Source organism: Aquarana catesbeiana, linkage group LG03, assembly GCF_042186555.1.
Source record: "Aquarana catesbeiana isolate 2022-GZ linkage group LG03, ASM4218655v1, whole genome shotgun sequence".
Lineage (NCBI taxonomy): Eukaryota > Metazoa > Chordata > Amphibia > Anura > Ranidae > Aquarana > Aquarana catesbeiana.
Genome location: NC_133326.1, coordinates 253,635,054 through 253,655,850, shown reverse-complemented (window position 1 = coordinate 253,655,850; position 20,797 = coordinate 253,635,054).

Sequence of the window (20,797 nt, the reverse complement as noted above, 5' to 3'; positions counted from 1 at the left end):
CAAATAATTGTAAGTAAAGCTTTAGGAATAGTCATGGAAACCCTCAAGTGCAAATTCAAAGCAACAAATGAATATATATCTCAAACTGAAAATTCCATAATAAACAAAGTTATAAAAATGCAAATGAAAATTACAATTTCAATACACACTCTCAAATCCAAAATATGAACTACCAACCAAAAATCTACTTTGCCATATGGCTATCTAATAAACTATATTGTCAATTGTAAAAAAGTAAGACACAGCGCAAACAAACCCAAAGTGCAATATGAATTAATAAAGTGCAAGTGCTGTGCATAAACAGACAAAGTAAATTAATACAAGTGAACAAACAAGGAATATCCCAAAAAACATTGACAAGCATGTAGCCAGTGAAAGTCCGAATTGGGTTGTAAAAACAGTCCCAAACACAATTTTTCTTCAAAAGTACTCCTGTGCAATCAATAATCCAAAGTGTGGTGTTGCTCAAAACTCACACAAGTAATCCATGCTTCACATACGCCTTTATGTGCTTAAACTCACCAGATCATATGGAGCCGGGTTCTACATTGACGCGTTTCGCCTCTCCTGCTATCAAAGACACGATGATTTCTATGGGACCATTTCCTGAGTATTTCTGGTCAAAGAAGTTTGTGGGAAGCTACTGTGCAGGCATTGCCAGGGCACATCAGATTTTTGGGTTGAAATGTAAACAAAACAAGGTTGCCAGATCAAGGTAAGTATGCATCTAGGAAAGGAGCCGCTGGGCAAGTTTAGGTCACTGAGGTGAGTTAAAAGAATAAAGACATTTTGTATTAAAGAGAAACTCTACACCCTGGGGTTAATTTTAATGTTAATCCCTTCTTACCTGGAATGAGGAAATAGCATACTCACTCCCCTGGCAAATCCAGAACTGTCTTGCTGTGATCCACCTATAGCCGCCACACTCCAGATCCCATGCTTATGAATAAGCACAGTTTTGTGTGATCCACGTTAACAAGCAGCTACTTTGTGTCCTTTATCTGATGTGCTGTTCATGTTTGAAGATTTGATGGAATAAACAGTTTATTATCACAGTGTTTGCTATGGCGAGCTGCAGCGAGGACCCAGGTTGTATGAGGCTGACAGCTTCCTGCCTGAAGCAGTGTTTTTCTCTATATTAGATCCCATGCTGCCATCTTCTTCGTTACCTCATCAGGAGGCTAACTGTCTTTTCTAGGTCTCAGCAGCGACCCTCTTGATGATGCTCACTGTGAATGTGCAGATGCCTCCTGGTATATCCATGTCACCAATCCCTGGAGGGGGGGTGACATCATTCTGAACTAGGCCAGAAAGGTAAAAGAGCAGGCTGCTCTCCACAAAAACAGCACCCCTATTAAAAAAAAAAATTTTGATTGCAGAATGGGGAATGCAGTATATTTTTGAAAGTATAAATTCCACTTTAAGTGCACTTATTATTTATTTGCAGAGATAATATAACACACTTCAGTTTATTATTTGCACTCATATGTAAATCTTTTCACAATTTCTCCGCACAATTACACTCTCTCTTGTTAAGATTATCTTTTATTTTTTATTCACAAAAGTGTACATGTTGGGGCATATGACAAATCATGTGTTTATTAGAAATTATGGAGTCACTCACATCTGTGCTAAATTAAAATAATTACAATTGCAAATGTGCGCCCTTTCCAGAATGTGCAAGGTTGGGGATGGCTCAGCTATAATGGTGAAAGCAGGTGAATTGGGGTGGTAATAAGTACAATGGTGACAGTAGGTTTTGGGGGGTACAGGTACAGTCATGTTTTGGGGGGATTCAAATTGTACTGGTAGATGTTAAAGAGGCTGCAGTGTGATGAAAGTGTGGGACTAAAGAAGGTGGGTGGGTGGTTGGGCATGTGACAGAATGGTAAGGTAGGGAAGGGTGGTGCGATGGAGTGGTAAGGGAGGGTCAGCAGAGTGGGGCAGAGTGGTGAGGGGGCAATGTACATATTTGCAAGCACACTCCAGATCTTCAAATAACATCCAAAAGGTTTTTATTGAAGAATGATCACATGACAGCAAGGAAGTGCAACATTTCGGAGCCACGCAGGACTCATTCCCCAGGTATGTGAAGGGGTCCTGCATGGCTCCGAAACTTTGAACTTTCTTTCTGTGCTGTAACCATACTTGAATAAATAAAACTTTTGGATGTTATTTAAACTTCTGTGGTGTTCTGACAAAAAATGCACACTGATCTGCGATGTTTCCAGTCTCCAGCTAGCTATTGCTAGAGCACTCACTATCCCCAAGCCTATTCCAGGAATGTATGTGATGGGAATATTGATATTTGTAGAATGGTTAGGGGCAGAGTCCTGAGATTAGAGGAGATACACTTTCCTGCCATCACTTCTTCCTATTATCCTCCTTCACTATAGAAGCAGGGCATGAGAGGGGTCGGACCTAAGAAGTACTGGCAGGAGTTCTATAGGTGTACCCTATAGAACTAATGGGAGAGGTAAAATTTTAATAACTCACTGTGCACTCACAATTTTAACAGAACCACTGCCACAACATCAACAGAAACCATGTGTCCATGGTGACAACTTAAGCAGAGGATGCATCAGAACCCCAAACCTTGGTATCATCTCTGAGGTCTGTACCATGCCTGCACTGAATCCCACTGCCCTTTTGTAATGACTGAAATACAGCAGTGAGCTCCTGTGCATGCACAGTACTGCCAGTACAGAATGGTCACTACTGCTCATGAGCCCACTTGCATATTTCTGGCATCATACAAGGGTGGCAGGAATTAGTGTAAGCACAGTATAGTAAATATAGTACAGAAATAGTATGCTACTGTAGGTGCAAGATAAACCACTGCAATACAATGATGACAAATTGCGCATGCATGGGGATTGTGTGTAGTTAGCACTGGTGCCATAACATACCACCACCCTATTCTGATTCAATAATGTACATGTGTGCGGATTGAAGGGCTATATGCCAGTTGAGTATATACTTTACTGTACATAGGTGGCCCCTATCATTTAATGACATAGCCAGAAGCTATATCTGATAAAACCCAAACACCATGTTGGAGAAGTCCAAGGTGATGAGGTTATTGCTTAAAGATTGGCACTTTCTAAGTAAAAGTTTTAGAATTTACATTGTAACTAAAATTACATTATTTATTTCTAAACAACCAATTCAGTACTTTTTCTATGTTGTTACTGTTAACCTGAAATCTGCATTTTAACATTGTACTAACAGGAAAGGAAAACTCTATTTTACTTTTTTTTTAATTAGTATAAATATAGCAATAGTATAGTCTTTTAGGTTTTTACATAGAGATAGACCCCGACACCTTTTTCTATTTACCTAACCCCTCAGATAGAGACCTTAGGAATAAATATGAACTGGCCAATCACATGAAGAATCAATCCATAATTAACCATATTCAATTTTTAAACACAAACATGTTAAGCACTCCATTTTGCTTGCTAGATTTCTGGCATTTTTGCACAAAGAACATAAACTGCTATGACAATATCATTGTAGAATGCTGCTTAACCTCTAGGTCTTAAAGCTTAGAAGGGAAACATTGGACTTTGTCTGTGATACACTTGGGCATTTCTGCAGACTTTCATGGTGGGGGCTCATTATGGAACATAAAGTATAACTCATATATGGCTGTATATTATAGTTCAATCTGCCATTAATAGTCGTAGTATGAACCCTGTGAGAATTTATGAAATGACTAGAGATCTGACATTGCCAAGGTCACAAAAAAGCACAAAGAGAGCAACTAACAACAAATTTGAGTCTTTGTCCAGAATAAATTGCTGCATTTTTTTCAGTCATGACATATCTAATTTGCCACTTTATGGCCGAAGTCCAATAAAATTGTACTTGCTCCATTCCATGTGTCATGGATATGTGAATTTTTCTGAAATATCACTTTGAAAAGTAATACTTTACAACAGACCTTTTTCAGTAGTTTTAGTAATGATGCTTAATAGTTTAACACACCTGGGTTCGTGGCAAACAGGGTTCTTCTAACATGACTAAAGTTCAGGGGCAAAATCTAAGCCTTATTGACACCAGTGGGAGCTAAATGTTAAAGTTCCGGCCATTTTCTAGCCTAATAAACAAGTGATTGCCAAACAAATGGCATGGGGAGCTGAGCACTGCCATGACTAACATGTACCAAAGCAAAGAACATTTTTGTTTGGTTTAGAACATTCATTTTAGTGTTGCCTAAAGTAAAATATTTAACAAACTAAACTCCATTAAATAACGTGCCTGGGCGATGTCCTAGGCGATGTATACAACCACTACAGGATTGTTGACATTTACAAAGCAAAAGTGTGTTTAAATTGTTGACAAAATGACAGTTTCTGGCTGCTAACTTCAGTTTGTAATCACATGGCCAGGGATTCTCTTCCTCTATACTACATCTCTATCCCAGATGAGGGGTAGAGTGATAGTAGTAGGGGACTTCCACACACACAGAAACAAACAACAAAACGATGGTGTAAGACCCCCCCCCCCCCAATTCTATATGATCTGGTATGGATTTTAAGGGTAAACCCCATGCACAAATCAAGTAAAAATGTGTGGAGTCCCCCGAAAAATCCATACCAGACCCCTATCCAAGCTTGCAGCCTGAAAGGCCAGGAAAGGGGGCGACAAGCATGTTCCCCCTCCTGAACCATACCAGGCCACATGCCATCAATACATCTGACAAAGCATCTTGTCCCCATGTTACTAAGAACAAGGGCCTTTTCCACACAACCCTGGACAAGTGTTTGTGGGGTTCTGCAGATTGTTGGTTATTGGAATCTGGAAGCTTCATTTAACAATAAGTGGGATGCTAGAAAAGCGAATCCCAGTAACGTCATTGACCAAACATGGTAATGTTCCTATTTGATCAATTACATCACCTTTGAGATCCTTCCCCTTTGTATATATGTGCTGTTATCCTCCAGACCTGTAATTCAGATTAAGTGATGCAATGGGACCAAACATTCCTCAACAGCTGACATTTTTTTCTTTTGGTGAGTTGAGGGGTGCCGAGCATCATGACTAACATGATCTTCATCGCTGGGAGATTTTTTTTTTTTTATGAAAGCATTTTTGCCCCTTACTCATTCACATGGGAGGCTGGTATCTGGGATCCCCTTGTTGTTAAAGGGGCTTCCGGACTCCAATAAACCCCCTGCCCACTAGTGACGGCTGGTGAAGTTTTAGGATGGGGGGTCAGACCCTGCCCTTCCTTTTTGACACCTCCTGCTTCTCATAAGCCCCACCCCTTGTAGAATCCACCCACTCTGTCCCCTGTATTCCACTTACTTCCACCCATAGTGTCAGTAGCATACAGTTCAGCATCACAGGACAGAGTATACAGCCCCAGAATCTCAGGACAGAGTGTACAGCCACAGAATCACAGGACAGAGTATACAGCTCAGCATCACAGGACAGAGTATATAGTTCAGCCTCACAGATCAGGGTATATAGGTCAGTATTACAGATAGGGTATATCACTCAGCATTACAGATACTGTATATAGATCAGTATCACAGATAGGGTATATAGATTAGCATCACAGATAGGGTATATAGATCAGCACCACAGATAGGGTATATAGGTCAGCATCACAGATATGGTATATAGATCAGCATCATAGAAAGGGTATATAGATCAGCATCACAGATATGGTATATAGATCAGCATCACAGAAAGGGTATATAGATCAGCATCTCTGCATCACAGATATGGTATATAGATCAGCATCAAAGAAAGGGTATAGAGATCAGCATCACATAAAGGGTATATAGATCAACATGGATAGGGGGGGCAGTGCCCGTGCGCTCACAATGCACAGGACGCCACTGCTGCCCACAGACCCCCACAACCATCAAGCCAGAGTTGTGGGGAAGAGGCCTGGTCCTCATCAATATAGTGACAAGGTACTTTGCCAGGGGGATCCTCCACCTGGTGTGGTACCTCTCCATGTTGAGAGCATATGGCCTCCTGTAGCAAGAACAAAAAGTGGCACTTTTGCTAACCTTCCTCATTGTTCTAATATGCCACCAGAAAATCTAGTACTTCTGCCTATAAGAGAACATGGGACACTCCCCCACCACACTATAATACAATGTTGGATGTCTAAAAGAGCCATTACAAAGCCCTTATATTGCCATATAGGGCAAAAATAAACTTTCTCAGCAACCTAATAAAGTGGTGTACATTTGGGACATTCTAACCACAAATTGGGGATGTTTGAGAGTATGGTGATGGTAGCCTTTTTTGATGTCTGCTATAAAACAATTTATTATAACAAATTATAACAAATTATTTTGACAAGTGTGGGCAAAGTACATGCTTCATTTTGATCTCCACTACTTTTCCATCAAGAGTATTACCGTGCTGCAAGCCAAAAACATCAACCACATGAGGAGTGGAGGTGAGAGAAGAAATAGCCCTTCTTTATGTTTTTTTTACTCTTCAACACTGTGATGAAAAGGTAAAGCATGGCAAGCAGGCCACATACTGTAGATGACAATCTCCCAGCTATGTAATCTCGTCACTGTGGTAAATGCTAAGAGATATAAGAATATCATGGATCCCCAAGACCTATGGTCTTCCAGCTATGGAAGAACAGCAGTGTGGTAAATAAATATGGGATATCATCGTGGCAGAGGGCCCACATACTTAATGTACACTAGCCATGAAATAGCTTACAGAGGGTCCCCTACTTACAAACACCCGACTTACAAACGACTCCTACTTACAAACGGAGGGAGACAACAGGAAGTGAGAGGAAATCTAACCCTAGAAAGGGAAATTCACTCCTGTAAGAGTTAATATGGGAAAAAGGTGTCTCCACTGATGCTTTATCACCTATCCTTATTTCCCTAATAACCCCAAATTTTCAAAATCCAATTGTCATTGGGACAGAAAGTGAGGTGAAATCTTCTGAACAGGGGCACAGACAGCAAAACAAATGTTACAGGGGTGATAACCCTTCCCTATGCTATCTACAAAACTTAAAAATAGATTTTTTGGCTGGAGCTACACTTAAAAAATTTACCTGTTCCGACTTACAAACAGATTCTACTTAAGAACAAACCTACAGTCCCTGTCTTGTTTGTAACCCGGGGACCCCCTGTATATGCCTGCTGTTTGAGCTACTATATTTTTTACATTTTTTAAATATAAAAAGCCCAGTGCTATTCATTACTGAATGATCAGCAGATAAAACTTTGGATATTAGAGCTCAGAAATGGATTGGGTAAATAGCTATATTAACTTATTTTTAATTGTTCTTTCATTTCTAGTAATAAATTCATAATTTGATTGCCTAAACTAGTGTGTTTTTTTTTCAAGTGAAATGCATGAATAGTCAAAGTAAATGACAGAACTATTTTTAATAGTGGTTATTCTTTTATCAGAATAAGAGTTAAGCTCCCGCTAATCATTAAGCACATTGACAGTGAAGCATCTGTGAGGAAAGCAATGGTTCAGAATTCATCTGTTCTGCATGCATATATTTTTTATAACTGCAGTATCAAATTGAATTTGTTATGTGAATATGCATGACTGATTAAGCATGGTAAAAAAGAAAGTGCTTTCATTTATCAAATTAAAACAAATGACCTCATTTAGAAAACATTTATTTGGTCTAGTTAAGCTGCATGGGCTACATATTAAAGATTTAGGTGCTTATTTATAATAGATTATTCTTATATTGATTCTGACAGATTATCTTTCCTATAAAGCTGTTTTGGAAATTTCTTCAATCATTTTGGCAAATTTTGACAAAAATAGGGCAAAGAAGGTCTGCAGCGGCAACCTCATATTTCTCTCATGACAGCTGTACTCCAATTATATTCAGTTAAAAAAACGGTGCCTTTTGAAATTATGTATTTTTTTTCTTTTTCTTTTTTTTGCAGCATTTTCATAACTTTTTCCACTTAGTCTACTTTTTAAATGACTCAATTGTACATAGCACTTTGGCAAGGTAACTTTCTCTTTCTCTCATGAGAGGTGTACTCCAATTATGTTCAGTTAAAACACAGTGCCTTTTAAAATTATGTATTTTTTTCTTTTTCTTTTTTTTTTTTTTACAGCAGCATTTTCGTAACTTTTGCCACTTAGTCTACTTTTTAAATTACTCAATTGTATATGGCACTTTGGCAAGGTAACTTTCTAACTCACTTTTAAAAATTGAAAAAACATTATGTTACATGCCAAAAAAATTAAGCAGAGTGCAGTAAAATAGAAAACTATTATTTTTTAATATAGAAAAAATATAAATTTATTCATAATAAGATATTCAATATCATGTTTGTCCAGCATACTCATGGATGGCTGACAAAAAGATCTCTATGAACAGTAGATGTATCAAAGTGGCAATCTATGGCCCGGAAGCTCCATGATTGCAAATATTTTCACTGCCACATTGCACCACAACTTTCTTCTACTGGTTGAAGGTGGAGATAATGTAACACATAGTACAGTGGACTTCCTTTACAGAGCTAAATTAAGTATTATTGCTCTTCAGGAAATTCTGAACTCCAAGTAGGTTTTACTCAACACAAACATTCACTACAAATAGTGGAACAAATACATCAGACTAGATCACAGTTTAAATATATACACTTACCATATTATTATTATAAGTACATAGAAAGTAATAAACCTGTGCTAAAGGCACATGCAATAAAAATATATTTTAACGTTTATAAAAATAAGTCACATGCATATAAGTATATTAAATTGCCTTAAAATATAGTTATAAACTGTAACTATATAGTTATTTTAATATAAAGAAAAAACTATGGATACAAACTTCTTACATTAGCAGGTGTACATGTATTTATTAGTGCTCCCTTTTGACAGTTGTAACAATTTAATTAGTTTTTTTCATATTTACTGTCTATATTAACTGTATATACAAACATGCACTTACAAAAAAAAAGGTAGGCAGCACAACATTAAAATATTTTGGTGTAAAAAACTGAATAAAAATAATTTTTAAGCATGGTCATTCAATGTCACAATACAAATACCTGGCTATTGATAATGTTCAAAAATGGAAAAGGTGTGGTAGCCATGGGCTACAGCTGTAGCAGAGTGAGGTATTGTAAATATAAACATTGAAGAATATGCAAAGGGTTTAAACGTTGATTGAGATTAGTTTCTCTTTTTATAATTATATCCAGTGTTCTTTTAAGATAGTTTTCATTATACACTCCATTCATAATGTATGATCTGGGCCGACATTTTTATCCTCAAATGACATATTCTTTGTCACATGTTACTATTGAAATTGTTGGTGCATGTCACTTCCAATGTATGTGAATTAAAACACATTCCCTGGAATCCATAAGGAGTGTTGTAGATACTCTTTGGAAACCCGTCCTGCGGTAATGCAACAAATCGTGGAACTTGCAACTGATTTCTGTATGTGTCAGTAAGGTACAATTGTGCTTATAAGTTTACATACCCTGGCAGAATTTATGATTTCTTGCCCATTTTTCAGAGAATATAAATTATAACACAAAAACTTCTCATTCACTCATGGTTAATGTTTGGCTGAAGCCATTTATTATCAATCATCTGTGTTTACTCTTTTTAAATCATAATCACAACACAAACTACCCAAATGACACTGATCAAAAGTTTACATACCCCAGTTCTTAATACCACTTTAACATCAAGGACAGCTTGAAGTCTTTTGTGGTATTTGTGGATGGGGCTCTATATCTTTAGGTCAGGAGACTAAGATGGCCACTCCAGAACCTTCACTTTATTCTGCTGTAGCCAATGACAGGTCGACTTGGCCTTGTGTTTTGGATCATTGTCATGTTGGAATGTCCAAGTACGTCCTATGCGCAGCTTCCTGGCTGATGAATGCAAAGTTAATTTTTTGATAACATACTGCATTTATCTTGCCATCAATTTTTATCAAATTTCCTGTGCCACCTTTCACATCCCCAAAACATTAGCGATCCACCTCCGCGTTTCACAGAAGGAATGGTGTACCTTTCATCATAGGCCTTGTTGACTCCTCTCCAAATGTAGTGTTTATGGCTGTGGCCAAAAAGCTCAGTTTTGGTCTCATCACTCCAAATGACTGTGCCAGAAGGTTTGAGGCTTGTCTCTGTGTTGTTTGGTGTATTGTAAGCGGGATACTTTGTTGTATTTGTGTAGTAATGGCTTTCTTCTGGCTACTCCACCATGCAGCCCATCTTTCTTCAAGTGCCTCCTTATTGCGCATCTTGAAACACCACATGTTTTCAGAGAGTCTTGTATTTCACATTAAGTTATTTGTGGATTTTTCTTTCCATTCTGAAAAATTTTCCTGGCAGTTGTGGCTGAAATTTTAGTTGGTCTACCTGACCGTGGTTTGGTTTTAACAGAACCCCTCATTTTCCACTTCTTGATTAGAGTTTGAACAGTGCTGATTGGTATTCCCACTTCCTTGGATATCTTTTTATATCCCTTTCCTGTTTTATACAGTTCAACTACCTTTTCCCATAGATCCTTTGACAATTCTTTTGCTTTGCCCATGACTCAGAATCCAGAAATGTCAGTGCAGCACTGGATGAAAGATGCAAGGGTCTTCAAGAGTCCAGAAACCCATTGACCTTTTATACACACACTAATTACAAGCAAACAGATCACAGGTGCGGATGGTTAACTTTAATAGCCATTCAAACCCCTTTGTGTGCATGTTATCAGGCCAAAATCACCAGGGTAGGTAAACTTTTAATCAGGTTCATGTGGGTAGTTTGTGTTGTGATTATGATTTAAAAAGAGTTAACACAGTTGATTGATAATACATGGCTTCAGCCAAACACTAACCATGAGTGAAAGAAATGTTTTTGTGTTATCATTCATATTCTCTGAAAAATGGCCAAGAAATCATAAATTCTGCCAGGTTATGTAAACCTATGAGCACAACTGTATATATGGATCTGTTGTAACTCTAACAACATTGTTGCAAGCATCTCTCCTGCAAAGAAGCAAAATTTGAAGGTAGAGAATCTAATTGTAGAAGCTGAGAGAATGTTAGAAATTTATCAAATATCAGTTCCAGAGAAACTTAAAGAATTGTCTCAAAGATGCAACACAGTAATTACATGTGTAACACAGCACCAACAATTTACTCCAACAAGGAAGAGGTCTTATTTACCTCCATTTGCCTTAATTACTGATGTAGTGGTACCCCCTTAGGAGCTGATGATTTTAACCGGTTCTTCCCCAAACATTGCAGAGGCTACCAGTCACACAGGCAACAATCCTGAGAAATCAATAGCTGCTCCAATGATTACAGAAGCAGCCAAAAAGAACAATTTTTTTCCCAACAGTATTTTATTAAGTAATAGAAATAACACATAAAAAGTAAAAGAGAACGCAGGTACCAAAATGTAAAGCAAAGAAATGCCCTATAAGGTTGCCACACAGGAGTCTTGAATGGTCAAAAAAGGAAAAAAGTGGGGAGCCGGATGGTCGCATAATCCCGGAGCTCCGTCTACCCAGGGACAAAGCGGCACAAAGCAACCCATCCGAGGCACCTTATTGCCCCGTTTTCACGGCGGTTCAGACCGGGACACCTCTGAGACCATGCCTAATAAGTGGCGCAATGGTAGCCATTCCCAGCGCTTGACAGATTTCTACTCACAGACGCTGGAGGTAAGCAAGATGGCGCCGAGGCCTACACTCCGCCGGCGGCCTCGAGTACAAAACACACATCAAAAAAGAGTAATCCTCCTCCCAAAACGACATCTCCTAACAGCCAATACTCCTGTCCTTCTACCCCCTCATCAAACACCCCGTATAAGTCCAAACCCAGGCTGGATGGCACTAGATTAAGCTCGCCTGTGAGCCCTGCACTAGAGTCAGGGGAAGACACAAGGGAGATGCCCGAATCCATTGAATCCTTCCCCACACAGAATCAACCTGTGCTGGATACAGTCATAAAAGACATGTTAATGTCTCTGAAGAGCACCATCCAGACCGATATGGCCTCATGCATGAACAGATTTAATAGAGATATTCAGGCAATGGGGGACAGGGTGGATCACATGGAGGTTAAAATGGGAGAGTATGCTCACACTATAAACTATCTGGTTGATGCTTATGAAGAAAAAGAAGGGGAAAACGACTGGATCAAAGCAAAATTAGCTGACTTGGAAGATAGGTCGAGAAGGAATAATTTGAAAATAAGAGGGATACCAGAATCGGTACACCAAACAGACCTACGTTCCTACGCAGCGACTTTATTCAAAAATCTTATACCAGGCCTCACTGATTTAGATGTCACAATAGACAGGATTCATCATCTACCCAAACCATCTCACTTACCTGACCACATTCCAAGAGATGTGCTCCTACGCCTACATTTCTTTCATGTAAAAGAAAATCTAATGTCATATATGAGGAAACAGGAGCAAATACCATCAACCTATCAGAATTTACAATTCTTTGCCGACCTCTCGCAATACACGCTTCAAAAAAGGAAAAACCTGAACACGGTAAGCAAAGTATTGAGGAACCATAAAATTCCTTACAGATGGGCATACCCAACCAAAATCACTGTGACCAGAGAAAATCGCACATACGTGATATCTTCCTTAGATAAAGGACTTGCAATTTTGCGAGAATGGGGCATACTCCTAGAATCAGATGAGGTCAACCCTACTACTAGGGATGAGCTTCATGTTCGAGTCGAACCCATGTTCGACTCGAACATTGGCTGTTCGGTCGTTCGCCGAATTCCGAACTTTATGGGCCGTTCACGCCAAATTCGTGTGGCGCGTCACGGCCCATAATTCACTGCGGCATCGCAGTGCATTGCTGGCTGATGATTGACCAAGCATGCACTATGACCCGCATGCTTGGCCAATCACAGTGCCGTCGGTAGAGAGAGCTGTAATTGGCCAAAGCCAGGGTGGTTTTGGCCAATTATGGCTCAGGGGGTTTAGAACACACTGCCACACTATATAAGGCCGCCTGAATGGCGGCCCTGTGTAGTGTGTGTTCCGGCGTTGAAAGAGAGATAGATAGACAGAGAGACAGTGTCATTTCATTTGAGTTAGATAGATTAGGCAGGACAATCAGTGAGTTAGCTGCACTTACAGTGTATTGTGTATATATATGCATCCCAGGTGTTGTATATATATATATATATATATATATATATATATATATATATATATATATATATATATACACTGTATTCAGTTTAGCTAGATCCGTTCCTGTTATCTTCTTACTGACAGGCAGGCTTGTCTTGTTACAGTATTTAAAGAAAATTACTGATGTTCTTTTGATCCTATTAGTACCACAGTCAGGCAGCTAGACTATTTACAGTTAGTGCAGTGCGTCCTGCTCACAGTGTTCAGCTAAAACTACAAGTTAGTGTGGTGCGTCCTGCTCACAGTGTTCAGCTAAACCTACAAGTTATTTTTTTGCGAGCTCTGCACAGTGTTCATCTAAAGCTACAAGTTAGTGCAGTGCGTCCTGCTCACAGTGTTCAGCTAAAACTACAAGTTAGTGTAGTGAGACCTCTGCACAGTGTTCATCTAAAGCTACAAGTTAGTGTAGTGCATCCTGCTCACAGTGTTCAGCTAAAACTATAAGTTAGTGTAGTGAGACCTCTGCACAGTGTTCATCTAAAGCTACAAGTTAGTGCAGTGCGTCCTGCTCACAGTGTTCAGCTAAAACTACATGTTAGTGTGGTGCATCCTCCTCACAGTGTTCAGCTAAACCTACAAGTTATTTTTTGCAAGCTCTGCACAGTGTTCATCTAAAGCTACAAGTTAGTGTAGTGCGTCCTGCTCACAGTGTTCAGCTAAAACTACAAGTTAATGTAGTGAGACCTCTGCACAGTGTTCATCTAAAGCTACAAGTTAGTGCAGTGCGTCCTGCTCACAGTGTTCAGCTAAAACTACAAGTTAGTGTAGTGAGACCTCTGCACAGTGTTCATCTAAAGCTACAAGTTAGTGCAGTGCGTCCTGCTCACAGTGTTCAGCTAAAACTACATGTTAGTGTGGTGCATCCTCCTCACAGTGTTCAGCTAAACCTACAAGTTATTTTTTTGCGAGCTCTGCACAGTGTTCATCTAAAGCTACAAGTTAGTGTAGTGCGTCCTGCTCAAAGTGTTCAGCTAAAACTACAAGTTAGTGTAGTGAGACCTCTGCACAGTGTTCATCTAAAGCTACAAGTTAGTGCAGTGTGTCCTGCTCACAGTGTTCAGCTAAAACTACAAGTTAGTGTAGTGAGACCTCTGCACAGTGTTCATCTAAAGCTACAAGTTAGTGCAGTGCGTCCTGCTCACAGTGTTCAGCTAAAACTACAAGTCAGTGTGGTGCGTCCTCCTCACAGTGTTCAGCTAAACCTACAAGTTATTTTTTTGCGAGCTCTGCACAGTGTTCATCTAAAGCTACAAGTTAGTGCAGTGCGTCCTGCTCACAGTGTTCAGCTAAAACTACAAGTTAGTGTGGTGCGTCCTCCTCACAGTGTTCAGCTAAACCTACAAGTTATTTTTTTGCGAGCTCTGCACAGTGTTCATCTAAAGCTACAAGTTAGTGCAGTGCGTCCTGCTCACAGTGTTCAGCTAAAACTACAAGTTAGTGTGGTGAGTCCTCCTCACAGTGTTCAGCTAAAACTACAAGTTAGTGTAGTGCGTCCTCAAAGTGTTCAGCTAAAACTACAAGTTAGTGTAGTGAGACCTCTGCACAGTGTTCAGCTAAAACTACAAGTTATTGTAGTGCGTCCTGCTCACAGTGTTCAGCTAAAACTACAAGTTAGTGTGGCGCGTCCTCCTCACAGTGTTCAGCTAAACCTACAAGTTATTTTTTTGCAAGCTCTGCACAGTGTTCAGCTAAAGCTACCTGTAGAAGGTTGGTGGTGTTTTCCTGATCCTATCACTACCGCAGGCAGCTAAAAAAGCTACAAGTTAGTTTTTTGCGAGCTCTGCACAGTGTTCAGCTAAAGCTACCTGTAGAAGGTTGGTGGTATTCTCATACTACAGGCAGGCAGTTGATTTTGCTAGCTGCAGTATCAGTACATATATATATATATATATATATATATATATATATATATATATATATATATATCCCAGCTTAGTGCAGCTACAGGCCATTAGTATGTCTGGAAGGCCAAGAAGGAGAGGCAGACAGTCACAAGCCAATAAGAGAGGGCAAGCAGGCTTTGTGTCTAGTGCTGGTCGTGGAGACGGTGCAGCCTCATCAGCACGTGGCCATGGGACACGCTTGGCCTTTTTTTCGGCAGCTGGCCGCGTTGAGCCGCAACATGCCGAAGACTTGGTCGAGTGGATGACCAAGCCATCCTCATCCTCCTCATCCTCTCTCACTCATGCTCAGGGTACTTTGTCTGGCAAAGCAGCGGCCTCTTCCCTCGGCTCAATGTCATCAGTGACTCCTTCCCTAGCCCCACCATGTCCTCCTGAGGAGTCCCTCGAACTGTTTGACCACAGTGTTGGGTACATACTCCAGGAGGATGCCCAGCGTTTGGAAGGCTCTGATGATGATACTGAGCTTGATGAAGGCAGTAACATGAGCACAGACAGAGGGGGTGCCCAAGAAGGACAGCAATCTGGCAGTCATGCTCCCCCTGCTGCAGCATACTGCCAGGTTTGCTCCAGTGATGAGGAGGGAGGGGATGATGAGGTCACTGACTCAACGTGGGTGCCTGATAGGAGAGAGGAGGAGGAGGAGGAGGCGGGACATCACCAACGAGGCAGGATGCCCTCCAGGGGCCAGCCTAAGGGCAGCACATTGACTGCATCACACCCCAAAGCTCCACATGTGCAGGGCACTGCAGTCTCTGCCTGTTATTCAAAAAGTTCTTTGGTGTGGGCCTTTTTTGAGACGAGTGCATCAGATCGCACCGCTGCTGTTTGCAACATATGTCTCAAGCATATCTCGTGTGGCCAAAACATCTCCTGCTTGGGTACCACATGCTTGACCAGACATATGTTGACCTGCCATGCAGTTTGTTGGCAAGCGTATCTAAAAGACCCACACCAAAGAACAAAGAGGACCTCTCCTTGCTCCTCATCAGCTGAGATCTCCAACCCCACTATACCTTCAGTCCTCTCTGAGACCTGCACTGAGACGAATGAAGGTGTAGAATTAGGTGTGTCACAACCAAGTACTTGTGGGCAATATGCTTTTGGTACACCAACGTCAGATTGTACCAGGCAAATTTCCCTGCCCCAGCTGCTGCACCACCGAAAGAAGTTTGCTCCCAGCCATCCACATGCCCAGCGGTTGAATGCTAGCTTGGCAAAATTGCTAGCACTTCAACTGCTGCCTTTTCAGTTGGTAGACTCTGCCCCCTTCCGTGAGTTTGTGGAATGTGCGGTTCCTCAGTGGCAGGTACCCAAATGCCACTTTTTCTCATGGAAGGCGATTCCGGCTCTCTACCGGCATGTGGAAGGCAATGTCCATGCCTCACTGGACAGGGCGGTCAGCGGTAAGGTGCATATTACTGCTGACTCATGGTCCAGCAGGCATGGACAGGGACGTTACCTAAGTTTCACGGCGCATTGGGTGACTCTGCTGGCAGCTGGGAAGGATGCAGGACAAGGTGCAGTATTGTTGGAGGTTGTTCCGCCACCACGCCTCCAAAATGCCACTACTAATGATTGTGACACACCTCTCTCCTCCACCCCCTCCTCTTCTTCTTCCTCCATGGCCTCTTCCTGTGCTTTTTCCTCGGAACCAGCGGTGCTCCGTAGCCGTTCGAGGGGCTACGCAAGTACGCAGGCCAAAAGATGCCATGCGGTGCTTGAGCTGGTGTGCTTGGGGGACAGGAGCCAAACTGGGACAGAGGTTCTGTCAGCTCTGCAGGGGCAGGTTCAGAGGTGGTTGACGCCATGCCAACTTAAGGCAGGAATGGTGGTTTGCGACAATGGCACCAACCTCCTCTCTGCCCTCCGACAGGGACAAATGACCCATGTGCCCTGTTTGGCTCACGTCCTTAACTTGGTGGTGCAGCGGTTCTTGGGCAGGTCCCCGGGCTTACAGGATGTCCTGAGGCAGGCCAGGAAAATCTGTGTGCATTTCCGCCGGTCTTATAATGCCAGTGCTCGGCTGGCAGACCTCCAAAAGGAGTTTAACCTGCCCAAGAACCGCCTAATCTGTGACATGCCCACCAGGTGGAACTCAACGTTGGCCATGCTGCAGCGGCTGCACATGCAGCAGAGGGCCATCAATGAGTACCTGTGCGACTATGGCACCAGGACAGGGTCAGGGGAGCTTGTTTTTTTTTCCCCACACCAGTGGGCCATGATCAGGGATGCATGCACTGTCCTGTCACCATTTGAGGAGGCCACAAGCATGGTGAGCAGTGACAGTGCATGCATCAGTGACACTGTCCCCCTTGTCCACCTGTTGGAGCACACGCTGCATGGAATAATGGACAGGGCACTTGAGGCAAAACAGAGGCAGGAAGAGGAGAACTTCCTTAGCTCTGAAGGCCCACTTTATCCAGACAGTGTTCCTGCGTGCCCGTCGATCACACAGGAAGAGGACGAGGAGGAGGAGGAGGAGGAAGAGGAAGATTGTGTCAGTATGGAGGTGAAGTCTGGCACTCAGCATCAGCAGCAGTCTTTAAGGGATCAGTCCCAAGAAACACATGGACTTGTACGTGGCTGGGAGGAGGTGGCTGCAGACCATGTCGTCCTTAGTGACCCAGAGGACTCCGGACCGAATGCCTCAGCAAACCTACGCTGCATGGCCTCCCTGATCCTGCAAAGCCTGCGCAAGGATCCTCGTATTCGTGGTATCAAGGCAACCCTCCTTGATCCACGTTACAAGGGTAAGGTTGCGGACCTTATCTTGCCATCGCAGAGGGAGCAGAGGATGAAACATCTTCGGGAGGCCTTGCAGAAAGGTCTGTGCAACGCGTTCCCAGAGACTGGGAGGTTACAAACTCCTGTTTCGGGACAACGTGTTGCTGAGGCTTTGGTCAGTCAAAGAAGGAGCGGTGGAGAAGGTGGCCGTCTGACCGATGCGTTCAGACAATTTTTTGGTCCGCAGCCCCAAGGTATGGTTCCAGGAACCATCGCCAGCGTCTGTTTTACATGGTGCAGGAATACCTAGGGACAAGATCTGACTTAGACACCTTTCCCACCGAAAATCCTCTGGGTTACTGGGTCTTGAGGATGGATCACTGGCCAGAGCTTGCACAGTATGCAATTGAGCTACTGGCCTGTCCTGCATCCAGCGTTCTTTCGGAATGCACATTCAGTGCTGCTGGAGGCTTTGTAACCGATCACAGGGTGCGTCTGTCCACCGACTCGGTCGATCGACTGACCTTCATAAAAATGAATCAGTCTTGAATCACCACCAGCTACCAAGCACCTGATGCTGATGTAACCGAATAATTTTTTTTGAAATCTCAGATCCCTTCAAAGACTGCCTATGCTGATGCTGAGTGACTATCCCTGAGTAATTATCCTCTTCCTCCTCAATGATCACGCTGATAGCTTGTAAGAAAATTTTTGGTTCTGGGCGCCACCACCAGTGCCTAAGGCCCAATTTTTCAGCCCCTGTTTAACAGGAGCGTGTAATTACAATTTTTGATGCAATACTTTGCAGCAGGGCTCATTTCTGCGTTACAACTAGAGTATCTGTGAGGGGTTGCAGTGTTGTGGCACCAGCACCAGTGCCTAAGGCCCAATTTTTCAGCCCCTGTTTAAGAGGGTCGTGTAATTACAATTTTTCATGCAATACTTTGCAGCAGGGCTCGTTTCTGCGTGAGGACTTACAGTGTAGTGGCACCAGCACCACCACCAGCACCAAAGGCCCAATTTTTCTGCCCCTGGTCCACAGGGGCATGTAATTACAATTCTTGATCTAATATTTCACAGCAGGGCCCTGTGAGGGCTTACACTGTTGTGGCCACAACAACACCTAAGGCCCAAATTTCTGCTGAGTATATAGGGCAGGCCCCTACTTTCAAACATCTAACTTACAAACGACTCCTACTTGCAAACGGAAGGAGACAACAGGAAGTGAGATGAAATCTACCCCTAGGAAGGGAAATTCTCTCCTGTAAGAGTTAATATGGGAAAAACATTTCTCCTTTCCACTGATGCTTTCCAATCCTTGTTTCACAAAAAACCCCAAATTTTCAAAAAACATTTGTCATTGGGACAAAAAGTGAGGTGAAATCTTCTGAAGAGGAGGACAGACAGCAAAACAAATGTCACAGGGGTGATAACCCTTCCCTATGTTTTCCAAAAAGCTTAAAAAAGATTTTTTGGCTGGAGCTAAACACGTTAAAAATGTACCCGTTCAAAATTACAAACACATTCTACTTAACAACAAACCTACAGTCCCTGTCTTGTTTGCACCGCCTGTATACTGCTGTTCAGAGTATATAGGGCCTGGTGGCCCCACACCTTTCCTTATTTTAATTTGGGTGCGGGGTTCCCCTTAATATCCATACAAGACCCAAAGGGCCTGGTAATGGACTGGGGGGTACCCATGCCATTTGTCTCACTGATTTTCATCTATATTGCCAGGACCCGACAATACATTAAACCCGCAAGCAGTTTTAAATGAGATTTTTTCCTTTAAAAATGACATTTTGTGCAGGGACTGTTCTAAACACGGGAAACACGCGCCACTTTACAGGCATACTATAGACACCCCCAGGTACGATATTTAAAGGAATATTTCACTTTTTTTTTTTACTTTAAGCATCATTGTCCCCTGGGGCAGGACCCGGGTCCCCAAGCCCTTTTTAGGACAATACCATGCAAATTAGCCTTTAAAATGAGCACTTTTGATTTCGAACGTTGGAGTCCCATAGACGTCAATGGGGTTCTAACGTTTGTGCGAATTATCGGTCCGTTCGCAGGTTCTGGTGCGAACCGAACCGGGGGGTGTTCGGCTCATCCCTACCTACTACAAGTACTCCATGCCAAATTGACGGCGAATGGAAAGAAGTTACTGCTAAAAATGCAAAATCTCACGTATAACTTCAAGCGAAAGGTCTTCTTTTTCTTTTTTCTTTTAGCTCCCTAATCCCTGGGGGGGTGAAGTTAGGGAATTTTAGGCTGAACTAAATTCCCCCAACACCACTTAGCAGCAAACTGCTGCCTATAGGTGCTTTGCACCAGTTTCACTCTTTGCACCATGTTAAGTGCCCTGCACTTGCTTTACCTACTTCATTGTTTTCCTTGTTTTCTTTTTTCATTTTTCTTGTTTGTTTTTTGGGATATCAAAAGATTCAGGACATTGGAAGAAACATTCCACCAAGCTTCAACTACAACTACGTTCGCCCAAGGAAAAGCTTCTCCTCAACCACTATATGAAGGTATGGACAACACTCACTACAAAGCTGACATGTGATAATTATAAGGCATCAATTCGGTCAAAGGATCCCTGTAAAATCCTAGCAAGCACAATCTCCGTTAAACATGACGCTTAACATCCTATCCATTAATGCAAAAGGACTCAACCATCCGGCGAAACGCAAGTCTCTCTGGACTGAAGCTCTTCTCCATGACAGTGACATAGTCTGTGTACAGGAGACTCATTTCAGTTCATCAGCTCCACCCAAATGTACGCACAGGAATTATCCCTTTATTACCACTGCTAATGCGGATTCCAAAACCAAGGGAGTGTCGATAGCAATCAGAGACTCACAGCGTTTAAAGTACACGATGAAATCAAAGACCCGAAATGCAGATTTTTTAAACTTACATGCGATCTAAACTCAATTACCTATACGATCGTTACAGTATACTCACCCAACAAACGCCAAGTCCACTTCTTCAACA